Source organism: Agelaius tricolor, unplaced genomic scaffold, assembly GCF_023055355.1.
Source record: "Agelaius tricolor isolate 1412-34295 unplaced genomic scaffold, bAgeTri1.0.p SCAF_121, whole genome shotgun sequence".
NCBI lineage: Eukaryota > Metazoa > Chordata > Aves > Passeriformes > Icteridae > Agelaius > Agelaius tricolor.
This window is the reverse complement of record NW_027269381.1, coordinates 157,186-173,061: the sequence shown is the minus strand read 5'-3', so window position 1 is coordinate 173,061 and position 15,876 is coordinate 157,186. Positions and strand designations below refer to the sequence as shown.

The 15,876-nt window shown below is 41.0% G+C and overlaps 1 protein-coding gene across 1 annotated transcript in view; it reads left to right on the top strand.

Moving 5' to 3' along the window:
* Positions 1 to 15,876, top strand: part of LOC139586533 (maestro heat-like repeat-containing protein family member 1) — a gene marked incomplete at its 5' end in the record, with an annotated part of 138,167 nt that overhangs the window by 70,813 nt on the left and 51,478 nt on the right. The window lies entirely within an intron of this gene.

The following is a 15,876-nucleotide window of genomic DNA, read 5'->3' as shown; positions in this document are numbered from 1 at the left end:
AAAACAATTCCCAAAATTCCCAATGGGAACAATTCCCAAAGGGAACAGTTCCCAACATTCCCAACGGGAACAATTCCCAAAGGGAACAGTTCCCAACGTTCCCAACGGGAACAATTAACAACGTTCCCAACGGGAACAATTCCCGAAATTCCCAACAGGAGCAATTCCCGACATTCCCAACGGGAATAATTCCCAACGGAAACAATTCCCAATGGAAACCATTCCCGAAATTCCCAAAGGAAACAATTCCCGACATTCCCAAAAGAAACAATTCCCAAAGGAAAAAATTCCCAAAGGGAACAATTCCCGAAATTCCCAACAGGAACAATTCCCAACATTCCCAAAGGGAACAATTCCCAACATTCCCAAAGGAAACAATTCCCAAAATTCCCAAAGGGAGCAATTCCCGAAATTCCCAAAGGGAACAATTCCTAAAATTCCCAAAAGAAAAAATTCCCAGAAGGAAAAAATTCCCAAATGAATAAATTCCCAAAATTCCCAAATGAAAAAAATTCCCAGAAGGAAAAATTCCAAAAATTCCCAAAGGAAAAATTCCCAACGTTCCCAAAGGAAACAATTCCCAGAATTCCCAAAGGAAACAATTCCCAGAATTCCCAAAAGGAACAATTCCCAAAATTCCCAAAGGAAACAATTCCCAACATTCCCAAATGGAAAAAAATCCCAAAATTCCCAAATGAAGAAATTCCCAAATGAAAATAATTCCCAAAATTCCCAAAGGAAACAATTCCCAAACTTCCCAACAGAAAAAATTCCCAAATGGAAAAAATTCCTGGAAGAAAAAAAATCCCCAAAGAAAAATTCCCCAAAGAAAAATTCCCAACATTCCCAAATGGAAAAATTCCAAAATTCCCAAATGAAAAAAATTCCTGGAAGAAAAAAAATGCCCAAAGAAAAATTCCCAAGTGAAAAAATTCCCAAAATTCCCAAATGAAAAAGTTCCCAAAACAAAAAATTCCCAAAATTCCCAAATGGAAAAATTCCCACAACTCCCAAATAAAAAAATTCCTAGAAGAAAAAATTCCCAAAAATTCCCAAAGGGAAAAATTCCCAAGTGAAAAAATTCCCAAAATTCCCTGAACAAGAAATTCCCAGAAGAAAAAATTCCCAAATGAAAAAATTCCAAAAATTCCCAAAGGAAAAAAATTCCCAAAATTCCCTAAAAGAAAAAATTCCCAAATGAAAAAATTCCCAAATGAAAATAATTCCCAAAATTCCCAAAGGAGAAAATTCCCAAAGAAAAAACTCCCAAAATTCCCAAAAGAAAAATTCCCAAAACTCCCAAATAAAAAAATTCCTAGAAGAAAAAAATTCCCAAAATTCTCAAATGAAAAAATTCCCAAAGGAAAAAATTCCCAAAAATTCCCAAAGGAAAAAATTCCCAGAAGAAAAAATTCCCAAAATTCCCAAAAGAAAAACTTCCCAACTGAAAAAATTCCCAAAATTCCCAGAATAAAAAATCCCAAAAGAAAAAATTCCCACAATTCCCAAAATTCCCAAATAAAAAATTCCCAAAGGAAAAACTCCCAAAATTCCCAACAGAAAAATTCCCAAAACTCCCAAATAAAAAAATTCCCAAAAGAAAAAATTCCCAAAATTCTCAAATGAAAAAATTCCCAAAATTCCTAAAGGAAAAAATTCCCAAGTGAAAAATTTCCCTGAAGAAAAAATTCCCAAAATTCCCAAATGGAAAAATCCCAAAATTCCCAAATGAAAAAAATTCCCGGAAGAAAAAAAACCCAAAAGAAAAATTCCCAAAACAAAAAATTCCCAAAATTCCCAAAAGAAAAAATGAAAAAATTCCCAAAAGAAAAATTTCCCAAATGGAAAAATTTCCAAAATTCCCAAATAAAAAATCCCCAAAAGAAAAAATTCCCACAATTCCCAAAATTCCCAAATGGAAAAAATTCCCAAATGAAAAAATTCCCCCCCCAAAATTCCCAAAAGAAAAATTCCCAAAATCCCCAAGTGAAAAAATTCCCAAAAGAAAAAGTTCCCAAAATTCCCAGAAGAAAAAAATTCCCAAAAGAAAAAATTCCCAAAATTCCCAAAAGAAAAAATTCCCAGAGAAAAAATTCCCCGGCTGGGAGGGAATTCCATGGAATTTTGGGAATTTTTGCACTTCAATCCCATCCAATTCCGGTTTTTTCCATGGAATTCGGGAATTTTTGGGGTTCAATCCCAAATTCCAACATTTCCATGGAATTCCAGGAATTCTGGAGTTTCCATCCCATCCAATTCCGGCTTTTTCCAAGGAATTCCCAAAGTTTCTGGCTTCAATCCCAAGGATGGAATTTCCATGGAATTCCCAAAGTTTTTTTTGGGGTTGGATCCCATCCAATTCCAAATTTTCCATGGAATTTTTGGGGTTCAATCGCCCCAAATCCCAACTTTTGTTCACATGGAATTCCCAAAGTTTTTTGGCTTCAATCCCAAAGAGGGAATTCCATGGAATTTTGGGAATTTTTGGGGTTCAACCCCGTCCAATTCTGACATTTCCATGGAATTCCAGCAGTTCTGGGCTTCCATCCCATCCAATCCCAGATTTTTCCACGGAATTCCCAAATTTTTGGGGGTTCCCATTCCATCCAATCCCAGATTTTCCATGGAATTCCCGGAAGTTTTGGGGATTTTTGGGAGCGTGGAGATCTCAGGGTTGTCCAGGAGCGGGAATTCCATGGAATTCCGGGAATTTTTGGGGTTCAATCTCATCCAATTCCGGCTTTTTCCAAGGAATTCCAGGAATTTTTCGGGTCCAATCCCGGCTTTTTCCAAGGAATTCCCAAAGGTTTTGGGGTTCAATCCCTATTTGGGAATTCCATGGAATTTCGGGGGTTCCACCTCATTCCATTCCAGCTTTTCCGTGGAATTCTTGGAATTTTTGGGATTTTGGGGATTTTTTTGGGAATGGTTTTTCCTGAGGGTTTTTTTGGGATTTTTGGGGATGCTTTTCCCAAGGTTTTAGTCCAGGTTTTTCCACGGAATTCCCAAATTTTTGGGGGTCCCATCCAATCCCAGATTTTCCCTGGAATTCCAGGAAGTGTTTGGGATTTTTGGGATTGTGGAGTTCCCGCTTTGTCCAGCAGGGGGCGCCGCTTCCCTTTGGAATTTTGGGAAGCGCCTCTTGGAGAGGGAATTCCAGGAATTTTTGGGATCGATCCCATCCAATTCCAGCTTTTCCAGGTTCATCCCAAATTCCAAGGTCTTTTGGGGTCGAAAAATACCCCAAAAATCCCCAAAAATCCCAAATTCCAAGGTGTTTTGAGGCCCAAAAATCCCCACAAAATCCCCAAAAAATCTGGGAAAATCCCCCCAAAAATCTGGAAAATCCCAAATTCCAAGGTCCTGGAATTCCAAGGTCTTTTGAGGGCCAGAAATCCGGAAAAATCCCCCAAAAATCCGGAAAAATCCCCCCAAAAAATCCGAAAAATCCCCCAAAAAAATCCCAAATTCCAAGGTCCTGGAATTCCCAGGTCTTTTGGGGCCCAAAAATCCCCAAAAAATCCCCCAAAAAATCCCCCAAAAAACTCCCAAAAAACCCCAAATTCCCCCTGGAATTCCAAGGTCTTTTGGGGCCCAGAAATCCAGAAAAATCCCCAAAAATCTGGAAAAATCCCCCAAAAAATCCAGAAAAATCCCCAGAAATCCCAAAAAAATCCCCCCAAATCCCAAATTCCAAGGTCTTTTGGGGCCCAAAAATCCCCAAGAAATCCCAAAAAAATCTGGAAAACTCCCCAAAAATCTGGAAAATCCCAAATTCCAAGGTCCTGAAATTCCAAGGTCTTTTGGGGCCAAAAAAAAATCTGGAAAATCCCCAAAAATTCCCCCTGGAATTCCAAGGTCTCGGGAGCTTTTCCAAGCCCAAAATTCCAGGACTTTTTAGGGTCTTCCCCTTCCTTTTGGGGCCCAAAAAATCCGGAAAAATCCCCAAAAAATTCGGAAAATCCCCAAAAAATCTGGAAACTCCCAAATTCCAAGGTCCTGGAATTCCAAGGTCTTTTGGGGCCCAAAAATCCCCAAGAAATCCCCAAAAAATCTGGAAAACTCCCCAAAAAATCCAGAAAATCCCAAATTCCAAGGTCCTGGAATTCCAAGATCTTTTGGAGTCCAAAGATCTGGAAAAATCCCCAAAAAATTTGGAAAAATCCCGAATTCCAAGGTCCTGGAATTCCAGGTTCTTTTGGGGCCCAAAAAATCCCCAAAAAATCCTGAAAAATCCCCCAAAAAATCCCAAATAATCCCCAAAAAATCCCAGAAAAAATCCCCCCAAAAATCCCCCAAAAATTTGGGAAAATCCCCCAAAAATGTGGAAAATCCCAAATTCCAAGGTCCTGGAATTCCAAGGTCTTTTGAGGCCCAGAAATCCGGAAAAATCCCCAAAAAATCCGAAAAATCCCCAAAAAATTCGGAAAAATCAAAAAAAATCTGGAAAATCCCAAATTCCAAGGTCCTGGAATTCCAGGTTCTTTTGGGGCCCAAAAATCCCCACAAAACTCCCAAAAAATCCCCAAAAAAATCCCCAAAAATCCCCAAAAAACTCCCAAAAAATCCCAAATTCCCCCTGGAATTCCAAAGTCTTTTGGGGCCCAAAAATCCAAAAAAAATCCCCCAAAAACTCCCTAAAAATCCCCCAAAAATACGGAAAATCCCAAATTCCAAGGTCCTGGAATTCCAAGGTCTTTTGTGGTCCAAAAATCCCAAAAAAAATCCCCAAAAAATCCCAAAAAAATCCCCAAAAAATTCGGAAAATTCCCCAAAAAATCTGGAAAATCCCAAATTCCCAGGTCCTGGAATTCCAAGGTCTTTTGGGGCCCAAAAATCTGGGAAAATCCCCCCAAAAAATCTGGGAAAATCCCAAAAAAGTCCCGAAAAATCCCAAAAAAATCCCCAAAATTCCCCCTGGAATTCCAAGGTCTCAGGAGCTTTTCCAAGCCCGGAATTCCAGGATTTTCTCCTTTCCCAAACAATTCCAGGATTTTCGGGGCCTTCCCCTTCCTTTGGAGCCCAAAAATCCCCAAAATATCCCCAAAAAAATCCCCCAAAAATTCGGAAAAATCCCAAATTCCAAGGTCCTGGAATTCCAAGGTCTTTTGAGGCCCAGAAATCCGGAAAAATCCCCAAAAAATCCGGAATAATCCCCCCAAAAAATCCAGAAAAAATCCCCAAAAAATCCTGAAAATCCCCCAAAAAATCTGGAAAATCCCAAATTCCAAGGTCCTGGAATTCCAAGATCTTTTGAGGTCCAAAAATCCCAAAAAACTCCAGGAAAATCCCAAATTCCAAGATCCTGGAATTCCCAGGTCTTTTGGGGCCCAAAAATTCCCAAAAAATCCCCAAAAAACTCCCAAAAAATCCCAAATTCCCCCTGGAATTCCCAGGTCTTTTGGGGCCCAAAAATCTGGAAAAATCCCCCCAAAAAATCTGGAAAAATCCCCCCAAAAAATCTGGGAAAATCCCCCCAAAAAATCTGGGAAAATCCCCCCAAAAAATCTGGGAAAATCCCAAAAAAGTCCCGAAAAATCCCCAAAAAATCCCCAAAATTCCCCCTGGAATTCCAAGGTCTCAGGAGCTTTTCCAAGCCCGGAATTCCAGGATTTTCTCCTTTCCCAAACAATTCCAGGATTTTCGGGGCCTTCCCCTTCCTTTGGAGCCCAAAAATCCCCAAAATATCCCCAAAAAAATCCCAAAAAATTCGGAAAAATCCCAAATTCCAAGGTCCTGGAATTCCAAGGTCTTTTGGGGCCCAAAAATCCCAAAAAATCCCCCAAAAAATCCGGAAAAATCCCCAAAAAATCCCCAAAAATCCCCAAAAAACTCCCAAAAAATCCCAAATTCCCCCTGGAATTCCCAGGTCTTTTGGGGCCCAAAAATCTGGAAAAATCCCCCCAAAAAATCTGGAAAAATCCCAAAAAAACCCCAGAAAAATCCCAAAAAAATCTGGAAAAATCCCAAATTCCAAGGTCCTGGATTTCCAAGGTCTTTGGATCCCAAAAATCCTGAAAAAAACACAAAAAATTCCCCCCCAAAATCCCCAAAAAATCCCAAATTCCAAGGTCCTGGAATTCCAAGGTCTTTTGGAGCCCAAAAATCCTGAAAAATCCCCCAAAAAATCCCCCAAAAAATCCGGAAAAATCAAAAAAAAATCTGGAAAATCCCGAATTCCAAGATCTTTTGAGGCCCAAAAATCCCAAAAAAATCCCCAAAAAACTCCCAAAAAATCCCAAATTCCCCCTGGAATTCCAAGGTCTTTTGGGGCCCAAAAATCTGGAAAAATATCCCCAAAAAATCTGGAAAAATCCCCAAAAAATCCCCAAAAATCCCAAATTCCAAGGTCCTGGAATTCCAAAGTCTTTTGGGGCCCAAAAATCCAAAAAAAATCCCCCAAAAACTCCCTAAAAATCCCCCAAAAATACGGAAAATCCCAAATTCCAAGGTCCTGGAATTCCAAGGTCTTTTGTGGTCCAAAAATCCCAAAAAAAATCCCCAAAAAATCCCAAAAAAATCCCCAAAAAATTCGGAAAATTCCCCAAAAAATCTGGAAAATCCCAAATTCCCAGGTCCTGGAATTCCAAGATCTTTTGGGGCCCAAAAATCTGGGAAAATCCCCCCAAAAAATCTGGGAAAATCCCAAAAAAGTCCCGAAAAATCCCCAAAAAATCCCCAAAATTCCCCCTGGAATTCCAAGGTCTCAGGAGCTTTTCCAAGCCCGGAATTCCAGGATTTTCTCCTTTCCCAAACAATTCCAGGATTTTCGGGGCCTTCCCCTTCCTTTGGAGCCCAAAAATCCCCAAAATATCCCCAAAAAAATCCCCCAAAAATTCGGAAAAATCCCAAATTCCAAGGTCCTGGAATTCCAAGGTCTTTTGGGGCCCAGAAATCCAGAAAAATCCCCAAAAAATCCGGAATAATCCCCCCAAAAAATCCAGAAAAAATCCCCAAAAAATCCTGAAAATCCCCCCAAAAATCTGGAAAATCCCAAATTCCAAGGTCCTGGAATTCCAAGATCTTTTGAGGTCCAAAAATCCCAAAAAACTCCAGGAAAATCCCAAATTCCAAGATCCTGGAATTCCCAGGTCTTTTGGGGCCCAAAAATTCCCAAAAATCCCCAAAAAACTCCCAAAAATCCCAAATTCCCCCTGGAATTCCAAGGTCTTTTGGGGCCCAAAAATCTGGAAAAATCCCCCCAAAAAATCTGGAAAAATCCCAAAAAAACCCCCAGAAAAATCCCAAAAAACTCCAGAAAAATCCCCAAAAAATCCCCAAAAATCCCAAATTCCAAGGTCCTGGAATTCCAAAGTCTTTTGGGGCCCAAAAATCCAAAAAAAATCCCCCAAAAACTCCCTAAAAATCCCCCAAAAATACGGAAAATCCCAAATTCCAAGGTCCTGGAATTCCAAGGTCTTTTGGGGCCCAAAAATCCCAAAAAAAATCCCCAAAAAATCCCAAAAAAATCCCAAAAAATTCGGAAAATTCCCCAAAAAATCTGGAAAATCCCAAATTCCCAGGTCCTGGAATTCCAAGGTCTTTTGGAGCCCAAAAATCCAGAAAAATCCCCCCAAAAAATCTGGAAAAATCCCAAAAAAGTCCCGAAAAATCCCAAAAAAATCCCCAAAATTCCCCCTGGAATTCCAAGGTCTCAGGAGCTTTTCCAAGCCCAGAATTCCAGGATTTTCTCCTTTCCCAAACAATTCCAGGATTTTTGGGGCCTTCCCCTTCCTTTGGAGCCCAAAAATCCCCAAAATCCCGAATTCCAAGGTCCTGAAATTCCAAGGTCTTTTGGGGCCCAAAAATCCCCAAAAAAATTCCCAAAAATTCTGGAAAAATCCCCAAAAAATCCCAAATTCCAAGGTCCTGGAATTCCAAGGTCTTTTGGGTCCCAAAAATCCCCAAAAATCTGGAAAAATCCCCAGAAAATCCCAAAAAAGTCCAGAAAAATCCCCAAAAAATCCCCAAAATTCCCCCTGGAATTCCAAGGTCTCAGGAGCTTTTCCAAGCCCAGAATTCCAGGATTTTCTCCTTTCCCAAACAATTCCAGGATTTTTGGGGCCTTCCCCTTCCTTTGGAGCCCAAAAATCCCCAAAATCCCGAATTCCAAGGTCCTGAAATTCCAAGGTCTTTTGGGGCCCAAAAATCCCCAAAAAAATTCCCAAAAATTCTGGAAAAATCCCCAAAAATCCCAAATTCCAAGGTCCTGGAATTCCAAGGTCTTTTGGGTCCCAAAAATCCCCAAAAATCTGGAAAAATCCCCAGAAAATCCCAAAAAAGTCCAGAAAAATCCCCAAAAAATCCCCAAAATTCCCCCTGGAATTCCAAGGTCTCAGGAGCTTTTCCAAGCCCAGAATTCCAGGATTTTCTCCTTTCCCAAACAATTCCAGGATTTTCGGGGCCTTCCCCTTCCTTTGGAGCCCAAAAATCCCCAAAATATCCCCAAAAAAATCCCAAAAAATTCGGAAAAATCCCAAATTCCAAGGTCCTGGAATTCCAAGGTCTTTTGAGGCCCAGAAATCCGGAAAAATCCCCAAAAAAATCCGGAATAATCCCCCCAAAAAATCCAGAAAAAAATCCCCAAAAAATCCTGAAAATCCCCCAAAAAATCTGGAAAATCCCAAATTCCAAGGTCCTGGAATTCCAAGATCTTTTGAGGTCCAAAAATCCCAAAAACTCCAGGAAAATCCCAAATTCCAAGATCCTGGAATTCCCAGGTCTTTTGGGGCCCAAAAATTCCCAAAAAATCCCAAATTCCCCCTGGAATTCCCAGGTCTTTTGGGGCCCAAAAATCTGGAAAAATCCCCCCCAAAAATCTGGAAAAATCCCAAAAAACCCCCAGAAAAATCCCAAAAAAATCTGGAAAAATCCCAAATTCCAAGGTCCTGGATTTCCAAGGTCTTTGGATCCCAAAAATCCAGAAAAAAACACAAAAAATTCCCCCCCAAAATCCCCAAAAAATCCCAAATTCCAAGGTCCTGGAATTCCAAGGTCTTTTGGTGCCCAAAAATCCTGAAAAATCCCCCAAAAAATCCCCAAAAAAATCCGGAAAAATCAAAAAAAAATCTGGAAAATCCCGAATTCCAAGATCTTTTGAGGCCCAAAAATCCCAAAAAAATCCCCAAAAAAATCCCCAAAAATCCCCAAAAAACTCCCAAAAAATCCCAAATTCCCCCTGGAATTCCAAAGTCTTTTGGGGCCCAAAAATCTGGAAAAATCCCCCCAAAAAATCTGGAAAAATCCCAAAAAACCCCAGAAAAATCCCAAAAAACTCCAGAAAAATCCCCAAAAAATCCCCAAAAATCCCAAATTCCCCCTGGAATTCCAAAGTCTTTTGGGGCCCAAAAATCCAAAAAAAATCCCCCAAAAACTCCCTAAAAATCCCCAAAAACACGGAAAATCCCAAATTCCAAGGTCCTGGAATTCCAAGGTCTTTTGTGGTCCAAAAATCCCAAAAAAAATCCCCAAAAATCCCAAAAAAATCCCCAAAAAACTCCCAAAAAATCCCCCAAAAAACTCCCAAAAATCCCAAATTCCTCCTGGAATTCCAAGGTCTTTTGGGGCCCAAAAATCTGGAAAAATATCCCCAAAAAATCTGGAAAAATCCCCCAAAAAATCTGGAAAAATCCCCCCAAAAAATCTGGAAAAATCCCCCCAAAAAATCTGGAAAAATCCCCCCAAAAAATCTGGAAAAATCCCAAAAAATCCCCAAAATTCCCCCTGGAATTCCAAGGTCTCAGGAGCTTTTCCAAGCCCGGAATTCCAGGATTTTCTCCTTTCCCAAACAATTCCAGGATTTTCGGGGCCTTCCCCTTCCTTTGGAGCCCAAAAATCCCCAAAATATCCCCAAAAAAATCCCCCAAAAATTCGGAAAAATCCCAAATTCCAAGGTCCTGGAATTCCAAGGTCTTTTGGGGCCCAGAAATCCGGAAAAATCCCCAAAAAATCCGGAATAATCCCCCCAAAAAATCCAGAAAAAATCCCCAAAAAATCCTGAAAATCCCCCAAAAAATCTGGAAAATCCCAAATTCCAAGGTCCTGGAATTCCAAGATCTTTTGAGGTCCAAAAATCCCAAAAAACTCCAGGAAAATCCCAAATTCCAAGATCCTGGAATTCCCAGGTCTTTTGGGGCCCAAAAATTCCCAAAAAATCCCCAAAAAACTCCCAAAAAATCCCAAATTCCCCCTGGAATTCCCAGGTCTTTTGGGGCCCAAAAATCTGGAAAAATCCCCCCAAAAAATCTGGAAAAATCCCAAAAAAACCCCCAGAAAAATCCCAAAAAAACCCCAGAAAAATCCCAAATTCCAAGGTCCTGGATTTCCAAGGTCTTTGGATCCCAAAAATCCAGAAAAAAACACAAAAATTCCCCCCCAAAATCCCCAAAAAATCCCAAATTCCAAGGTCCTGGAATTCCAAGGTCTTTTGGGGCCCAAAAATCCTGAAAAATCCCCCAAAAAATACGGAAAAATAAAAAAAAAAAGTGGAAAATCCCGAATTCCAAGATCTTTTGAGGCCCAAAAATCCCAAAAAAATCCCCAAAAAAATCCCCAAAAATCCCCAAAAAAACTCCCAAAAAATCCCAAATTCCCCTGGAATTCCCAGGTCTTTTGGGGCCCAAAAATCTGGAAAAATCCCCCCCAAAAATCTGGAAAAATCCCAAAAAAAACCCCAGAAAAATCCCAAAAAAACCTCCGGAAAAATCCCCAAAAAATCCCCAAAAATCCCAAATTCCAAGGTCCTGGAATTCCAAAGTCTTTTGGGGCCCAAAAATCCTGAAAAATCCCAAAAAAAATTCCAGAAAAAATCCCAAAAAAATCCCCAAAAATTCCAAATTCCAAGGTCTTTTGGGGTCCAAAATCCGGAAAAATCCCCAAAAACTCCCCCAAAAAATCCGGAAAAATCCAAAAAAATCTGGAAAAATCCCAAATTCCAAGGTCCTGGAATTCCAAGATCTTTTGGGGCCCAAAAATCTGGGAAAATCCCCCCAAAAAATCTGGGAAAATCCCAAAAAAGTCCCGAAAAATCCCAAAAAAATCCCCAAAATTCCCCCTGGAATTCCAAGGTCTCAGGAGCTTTTCCAAGCCCGGAATTCCAGGATTTTCTCCTTTCCCAAACAATTCCAGGATTTTCGGGGCCTTCCCCTTCCTTTGGAGCCCAAAAATCCCAAAATATCCCCAAAAAAATCCCAAAAAATTCGGAAAAATCCCAAATTCCAAGGTCCTGGAATTCCCAGGTCTTTTGAGGCCCAGAAATCCGGAAAAATCCCCAAAAAATCCGGAATAATCCCCCCAAAAAATCCAGAAAAAATCCCCAAAAAATCCTGAAAATCCCCCAAAAAATCTGGAAAATCCCAAATTCCAAGGTCCTGGAATTCCAAGATCTTTTGAGGTCCAAAAATCCCAAAAAACTCCAGGAAAATCCCAAATTCCAAGATCCTGGAATTCCCAGGTCTTTTGGGGCCCAAAAATTCCCAAAAAATCCCAAATTCCCCCTGGAATTCCCAGGTCTTTTGGGGCCCAAAAATCTGGAAAAATCCCCCCAAAAAAATCTGGAAAAATCCCAAAAAAACCCCAGAAAAATCCCAAAAAAATCTGGGAAAATCCCAAATTCCAAGGTCCTGGAATTCCAAGGTCTTTTGGAGCCCAAAAATCCTGAAAAATCCCCCAAAAAATCCCCCAAAAAATCCGGAAAAATAAAAAAAAAAAAAAAGTGGAAAATCCCGAATTCCAAGATCTTTTGAGGCCCAAAAATCCCAAAAAAATCCCCAAAAAACTCCCAAAAAATCCCCAAAAAACTCCCAAAAATCCCAAATTCCTCCTGGAATTCCAAGGTCTTTTGGGGCCCAAAAATCTGGAAAATCCCCCCAAAAAATCTGGGAAAATCCCCCAAAAAATCTGGGAAAATCCCAAAAAAGTCCAGAAAAATCCCCAAAAATCCCCAAAATTCCCCCTGGAATTCCAAGGTCTCAGGAGCTTTTCCAAGCCCGGAATTCCAGGATTTTCTCCTTTCCCAAACAATTCCAGGATTTTCGGGGCCTTCCCCTTCCTTTGGAGCCCAAAAATCCCCAAAATATCCCCAAAAAAATCCCAAAAAATTCGGAAAAATCCCAAATTCCAAGGTCCTGGAATTCCAAGGTCTTTTGGGGCCCAAAAATCCCAAAAAATCCCAAAATAATCCGGAAAAATCTCCAAAAAAATCCCCAAAAATTCTGGAAAAATCCCAAATTCCCCCTGGAATTCCCAGGTCTTTTGGGGCCCAAAAATCTGGAAAAATCCCCCCCAAAAATCTGGAAAAATCCCAAAAAAACCCCAGAAAAATCCCAAAAAAATCTGGAAAAATCCCAAATTCCAAGGTCCTGGAATTCCAAGGTCTTTTGGGGCCCAAAAATCCCAAAAAAATCCCCCAAAAAATCTGGAAAAATCCCCAAAAAATCCCCAAAAATCCCCAAAAAACTCCCAAAAAATCCCAAATTCCCCCTGGAATTCCAAAGTCTTTTGGGGCCCAAAAATCCAAAAAAAATCCCCCAAAAACTCCCTAAAAATCCCCCAAAAATACGGAAAATCCCAAATTCCAAGGTCCTGGAATTCCAAGGTCTTTTGGGGCCCAAAAATCCCAAAAAATCCCTCAAAAAATCCGGAAAAAATCCCCCCAAAATCCCCAAAAATTCCAAATTCCAAGGTCTTTTGGGGTCCAAAAATCCGGAAAAATCCCCAAAAACTCCCCCAAAAAATCCGGAAAAATCCCAAAAAATCTGGAAAAATCCCAAATTCCAAGGTCCTGGAATTCCCAGGTCTTTTGGGGCCCAAAAATCCCAAAAAAATCCCCAAAAAAATCCCCAAAAAAGTCCCCAAAAATCCCAATAATTCCCCCTGGAATTCCAAGGTCTCAGGAGCTTTTCCAAGCCCGGAATTCCAGGATTTTCTCCTTTCCCAAACAATTCCAGGATTTTCGGGGCCTTCCCCTTCCTTTGGAGCCCAAAAATCCCCAAAATATCCCCAAAAAAATCCCAAAAAATTCGGAAAAATCCCAAATTCCAAGGTCCTGGAATTCCAAGGTCTTTTGGGGCCCAGAAATCCGGAAAAATCCCAGAAAAAATCCCCAAAAAACTCCAAAAAATCCCAAAAAACTCCCAAAAATCCCAAATTCCCCCTGGAATTCCCAGGTCTTTTGGGGCCCAAAAATCTGGAAAAATCCCCCCAAAAAAATCTGGAAAAATCCCAAAAAAACCCCCAGAAAAATCCCAAAAAAACCTCCGGAAAAATCCCCAAAAAATCCCCAAAAATCCCAAATTCCAAGGTCCTGGAATTCCAAAGTCTTTTGGGGCCCAAAAATCCTGAAAAATCCCAAAAAAATTCCAGAAAAAATCCCAAAAAAATCCCCAAAAATTCCAAATTCCAAGGTCTTTTGGGGTCCAAAAATCCGGAAAAATCCCCAAAAACTCCCCCAAAAAATCCGGAAAAATCCCAAAAAAATCTGGAAAAATCCCAAATTCCAAGGTCCTGGAATTCCAAGGTCTTTGGGGCCCAAAAATCCCAAAAAAAATCCCCAAAAAAATCTGGAAAAATCCCCAAAAAAATCCCCAAAAAAGTCCCCAAAAATCCCAAATTCCTGCTGGAATTCCAAGGTCTCAGGAGCCTTTCCAAGCCCAGAATTCCAGGATTTATGGCCCTTTTCCCAAATTTATGGGTGGGAATTTTGGGTGGAAATTTTGGGAATTCTCGTTCTCCACCCAGGATTTTTGGCCTTTTCCTGAATTTTTGGGTGGGAATTTTGGGAATTTTGGGGTGGGAATTTGGGAATTCTCATTTTCCCCCAGGGTTTTTAGGTGGGAATTTTGGGAATTTTGGGCATTCCCATTTTTCCCCAGGGTTTTTGGGGATTTTGGGGTGGGAATTTTGGGAATTTTAGGTGGGAATTTTGGGAATTCTCATTTTCCATCCAGGATTTTTGGCCTTTTCCCAAATTTTTTGGGGGATTTTTGGGTGGGAATTTTGGGGGTGGGAATTTTGGGAATTCTCCTTTTCCACCCAGGATTTTTGGCCTCTTCCCGAATTTTGGGAATTTTGGGAATTTTCCTTTTCCATCTGGGATTTTTCTCCTTTTCCCGAATTCTTTGGGATTTTGGGGTGGGAATTTTGGGAATTCTCATTTTCCATCTGGGATTTTTGGCCTTTTCCTGAAGTTCTGGTTGGGAATTTTGGGAATTCTCATTTTCCACCCAGGATTTTTGAGATTTTTGGGTGGGAATTTTGGGAATTCTCATTTTCCATCCGGGAATTTTGGGGATTTTGGGAATTTTGGCCATTCCCGTTTTCCCCAGGGTTTTTGGGTGGGAATTTTGGGAATTTCAGGTGGGAATTTTGGGCATTCCCGTTTTCCCCCAGGGTTTTTGGGGATTTTCAGGTGGGAATTTTGGGATTTTTGGGTGGGAATTTTGGGAATTCTCGTTCTCCATCCAGGATTTTTGGGTGGGAATTTGGGGTGGGAATTTTGGGAATTCCCATTTCCCCCAGAGTTTTGGGGATTTTGGGGTGGGAATTTTGGGCATTTTGGGCATTCCCGTTTTCCATCTGGGATTTTGGGGTGGGAATTTTGGGAATTTTGGGAATTTTGGGTGGGAATTTTGGGCATTCCCGTTTTCCCCCAGGGTTTTTGGGGTGGGAATTTTGGGAATTTTGGGGTGGGAATTTTGGGGTGGGAATTTTGGGCATTCCTGTTTCCCCCAGGGTTTTTGGGGATTTTTGGGTGGGAATTTTGGAATTTTGGGAATTCTCGTTCTCCATCCAGGACTTTCGGGAATTTTGGGAATTGTGGGAATTGTGGGCATTCCCGTTGTCCCCCAGGGTTTTTGGGGATTTTGGGCTGGGAATTTTGGGAATTCTCATTCTCCTTCTGGGATTTTTGGCCTTTTCCCGAATTTTTGGGTGGGAATTTTGGGAATTTTGGGAATTCTCATTCTCCATCCAGATTTTTGGGAATTTTGGGTGGGAATTTTGGGAATTCTCATTTTCCCCCAGGATTTTGGGGTGGGAATTTGGGCATTCCCGTTTCCCCCAGGGTTTTTGGGTGGAATTTTGGGATTTTGGGGTGGGAATTTTGGGCATTCCCATTTTCCTCAGGGTTTTTGGGGTGGGAATTTTGGGAATTCTGGGTGGGAATTTTGGGAATTTTGGGAATTCTCGTTTTCCATCCGGGGATTTTGGGAATTTTGGGAATTCTCGTTTTCCCCCAGGGTTTTTGGGTGGGGAATTTTGGGAATTTTGGGCATTCCCACTTTCCCCAGGGTTTTCTCCTTTTCCTGAATATTTTTTGGGATTTTTGGCTGGGAATTTTGGGAATTCCCATTTTCCATCCAGGAATTTTGGGAATTTTGGGCATTCCCGTTTCCCCCAGGGTTTTTGGGGATTTTGGGTGGGAATTCTGGGAATTGCCGTTTCCCTCCAGGTTTTTTGGGTGGGAATTTTGGGAATTCTCATTCTCCATCTGGGATTTTTGGGAATTTTGGGTGGGAATTTTGGGAATTTCAGGTGGGAATTTTGGGAATTCCCATTCTCCATCCAGGATTTTTGGGTGGGATTTTGGGTGGGAATTTTGGGAATTCTCGTTTCCCCCAGGGTTTTTGGGTGGGAATTTTGGGAATTCTCGTTCTCCATCCGGGATTTTTGGGAATTTTGGGTGGGAATTGTGGGAATTTTGGGAATTGTGGGAATTGTGGGCATTCCCGTTGTCCCCCAGGGTTTTTGGGGATTTTGGGGTGGGAATTTTGGGAATTCTCGTTTTCCCCCAGGATTTTTAGGTGGGAATTTTGGGAATTTTGGGCATTCCCATTTTTCCCCCAGGGTTTTTGGGGATTTTGGGGTGGGAATTTTGGG